The 4,345-nt window shown below is 32.6% G+C and overlaps 1 long non-coding RNA gene across 1 annotated transcript; it reads right to left on the bottom strand.

Moving 5' to 3' along the window:
* Positions 1 to 717: 717 nt before the first annotated feature.
* LOC149780870 (uncharacterized) lies at positions 718 to 2,866 on the bottom strand. The gene is made up of 3 exons (XR_016414914.1): positions 2,512 to 2,866; positions 1,867 to 1,963; positions 718 to 1,007 (listed from the first exon to the last, which is right to left on the bottom strand). It is a non-coding gene; the product is annotated as an uncharacterized LOC149780870 (long non-coding RNA).
* Positions 2,867 to 4,345: the final 1,479 nt, after the last annotated feature.

Genomic DNA, 4,345 nt, shown 5'->3' with positions numbered 1-4,345 from the left:
AAAAAGCAAACCACAAGTGTTGAAGTAGTACATAATTTATTGTATGTACCAGATATGTAATTAAATGTTCATTATCAAAAGAACATCACTATACAAAAATGTTGGTGTAACACAAACTATACAAGTATGAAAAGATATCCTGAAAAATGAGTTAAATCCTGACCAGAAAATATCTGGTGCATATAAAATCATAAATATGTCCAAATCTGTTCACCACATGGGCTTGACACTACAGTGTATAAGTATGAAATTCTGCTGTGCAATGGTGAGAGCCACTTCAGTCCTTTTCATGATGATTGGGGAGAACAGTACCATAAATGGCATTTCCAATTTCAACAACAGTAATAGGTTCTCGAAGACACTCGATCCTATTTTTGATGACGAAAGGAAGTCTTCTTTCTTGTCAGAGCCAACTTCATTCCAAAGAGATGTTTGCTAATAATTATTAGTTATGTACACCTGTACAGCCCCAAGTTTCACACATTTCTTCTTTATCGGAGTACAAATTTTTGCAGATCTCACAATAAAAATTGTATTTGAGACACTCCTTACTGAATTCACATTTTTCCTTCAAATCTTTGACAGTTGTCAATCCTGTGTTTGCTGAAGGAAGATGCAACTGAATTAAGTCCAAAAAGTCACATATTTAGCATCTGACAAACTATGTCTTGTTGGCAAAGCCCCAAGGACAATAACATGTTCAGACTTTGTGATTTCACTACAATATATATCTTGTTATGGGGCTATGGCATAAAGTGGGGGATTTGTTACATGGGATGGGTAAGACTGAGTTGCTTCATTCACCTGATGATACTGTTCATCGTCTGAACTTGATTAAAACTCTATACTTTCTTCTGAGTCAGATGAAAAACTCATGTCATTGTCACCATATCTAGTTGGTTCATCTGTTGATATTCTCATTATATTTGAAGAGTTAGTATTACGTACAGTCACCAATTTCATAATATCCAAGACCAACAGAACTGGATTCACCTAGATCAACAACACTGTAATGAGAAATACAAATTTTAGTGAACATGTATAATTCATATTAAAATCTTAACATTCAAACATTATTGTTTTGTTGTGGGAATTGAATATGTACAGTTAATATTACACTGTTACAGTAGTTTAGTTCGACAAATCCAATGTTAATGCATGCATCATTTAAACATGGGTAATGCAAACATGATACACAATGAATGCATGTAAATGACAAGTAATTGATACACAATAATATACTCAATCATACAAAGTACATGTGATACAACATACACTTCATAAATTTATGTGATGTTTTCAGAAAAACAACTCAAGTTTCATAACGTTTTAGGGCATTATAAGGAAAATGAAAGTAAAAATTATATTTAACATTTTGAATAATTAAAAACTGAAGTATGACGATGCATAACAATAAATTATTATATCTTGTTCTGCAAGAATTAATACTGATCAGATACTTCCTGGAATTTCTGTGATTGGCTGATTTGGTTAAATATGGTGTACATTGTGCATATATTGTGTATGGTGTGTTGGATAACCCATAGAGAGTGAATGTTCTGTTCAAACACGTACATTGAATATTCTGTCCGTAAATACTGAATGATTTCACCATATACTCAGATTTTGTTGAACTCTGAAAATTCCACTTAGTGTTGTATAGTGAAATTTGTTTATTCCTTAAATTATTGATATGTTAATGAAACTGTGTTTAAGATATGAGCCATGTTAAGCTGTGAATGTACTAGGTAAGAACAAATGTATGAAGAATAATGCTTATCTTCACACAAATAAGCAATGTTGAGGGAGACATCTGCAGACATTATTTAAATTGTTAAAAAAACTCTCTATTACTCCTGGAATTACCATTGTTTTCTCTTCCTCCAGTACATGGTGCTTTTAGGAATGGACTTTGTGGAATTAACTTCAAACTGCTTATATATTTTGTCCTGAACGCCAGTACCTATTGTTCAAAAATCATCTTCATGGTAAAACTTGTGTACATTTTAATCTTTCTAAGATTAATGTGAAATTTTTCAAAATTTCTTTTTCCAGGACTTAAGTTACTTAAGTTATGATTTTACTTATATATGTAGCAGTCTGAAAATTTAGCAGTAACCTAAAGACCTTTTTGGACTAGATCTACAAATACTCAAGAAATTCACAACTTTATCATAATACCAGAGCAGTCCCTGTTTGGGCTTATATCTATCACTGGAGTTAACATTTCCAAGACTGACAATTACAAGGTTATGGCTGTTAAAATAAAATTGCACAAATTAGGTTGCTTTGAAAGTTATATATATATTGAAAAACCAAAAATACCTAATTTTAAAACTGGTGCAAAAGGAAACTTGTTTTTGACCTTGAATATCTTTTCACATTTATTGAAATACTTGCTTACAATTTAATTACCAGTCATACATATATAGTGTTGGGCAGTTAATCATATAGTCAGTTTATACTTGGGCAAACGAGATAAAGTCGAGACTCCGTTTATTTCATACTCACCTATACTATTTGGGTGTCCAATTTGTGTTGTCTTTCCATTTGTGTTCCACACCTCGATACGATATTGCCTCTTGGTCGTAAACTTTGTCTTCTAAAACCACTTTACTGTAAACCAATCATTCCCCAACATATCCAAATCACGGTGTTGGTATCTGATGTATACATATTAACTCTTTAGATAAATCATAAATCAAAAGAGAACAAAATGTCTGATTTTTCTGTCAAGTATTCGCCTTCATGTATCGGAGTCACGTTTTTGTCACGCAGAAATAGCCGAGGTTGTTCCGTATGATGATGGTTGATGAAGCTAACTATGATGGGATATAAAATTATGAACTTATTTTTTTTAACCAATTACTACATTGAAAAAGCCGGCATCATGTGTTAGAACCAAATTTTCTGTAAAAAGAAAAAAAAACAAAACAAAACACCCTTTCTGTAAATTTTGGTTCCAAATTGGGCACCGTAAAACACTTTGGATAACCAGTCTAGAATTTGGGCGCAATTTTCGATTGGAGTGTCATTGAAATTATACAGTATAAAATATCCCAGGATTTTAAGATGACCACTGAACCAGAAATATCCCTGGTTATATGGATGAATGATCGTCCCATTCAGGGAGGCATAATCTGTATGGCTGATGTACACTCTCCACGAAAAGAAATGAAGGAATATCGCACGGGAGAGAAAGTGATGGCGGTTTGTCGTGGATTCAAGGGATACCATGAGTGTATTATTGCGAAAATTGCAGGTAAGTCATTACTCAGTCCAAATGTAGCAAAATTATTTGCATGGCCGCCAAGTACCTTAGCTGCGAAAGACTTCGCGTGGCGTAAATTTACGGAAAGCTATTACGAAATATATCCTATGGAACAATTTTTTTTTAATGCTGTTTGAAGACTGATAAATTAAACGTCAATCTTGTAAGGATATTGAAAGGTATGTGTTATGTTTTAAGCTTTGTTTACATAATTGGCAACAATTTTTACTTATCCTAATGCACAATGACCAGCCATTTCATGGCTGTCTTTCAAAAAGTTGGTACGTGCCGGCCTTGCGAATATACATTTCCAAATTGTAAACTTCACTTTAAATTTTATTCACCCATGATATTATTAATGATCTGACTGGTATTTGTATTTTTTACATTTTCGTTATTATTTTCCAGACAATGTGCTATTTGTAGCAATAAATTATATTTGTTTTAATTAATTTTAGACTGACTAGGAAATATACCGGTAGATCTCTTTTCCAATTAATCTTCAATTCAGATTATGGCGTGTTTCTGTCTATCCAATTTATATTCAGCCATTTCAGTAATATTTAATAGTAACTTACTGTATAATTGATAAGAATGTACAGCTGTAAACTGATGGAAATGATTATCAATTTTCCTCACCAAAAATACTTGTTTAGTTTGTGTCCTTTAATTTCAGAAAAAAAGTTGCAAGGCAGTTATGTAAACAACTTGATGGTGACAGCTTCATTGAAATTCTTCGGTCTTTTAATTTGAATTAAGCAAGCAAGAGGTAATACATTTGTTTCAAATTCAAATGTCTAGAACATTAGCTGTAACCTGGAGTTGTGTATGTAGATAAGTAAATATATCAGAAACTTGGTGCATATGAATCATCATGGTGAAAATTTGGATTAAATTTTTTTTTCACACCCAGCATGAGGCAGAAATATGTGAAATTTTGGATTTGAACAAAGCTGCTAAATAAATATTCAGAATGCTGTACAGCTTTGGTGAATATATTGGCAAGACACTAACTGGGGCAAGAGCCAATAATAAGTACACACAAGGCCACCTCTCCAAGACCAGTCCAGAATT

The sequence above is a fragment of the Sinohyriopsis cumingii genome, chromosome 16 (assembly GCF_028554795.1).
Source record: "Sinohyriopsis cumingii isolate HCF-2022 chromosome 16, ASM2855479v2, whole genome shotgun sequence".
Classification (NCBI taxonomy): Eukaryota; Metazoa; Mollusca; class Bivalvia; order Unionida; family Unionidae; genus Sinohyriopsis; species Sinohyriopsis cumingii.
Note: the sequence above shows the minus strand (reverse complement) of the source record. Positions and strands in the feature narration are given on the sequence as shown.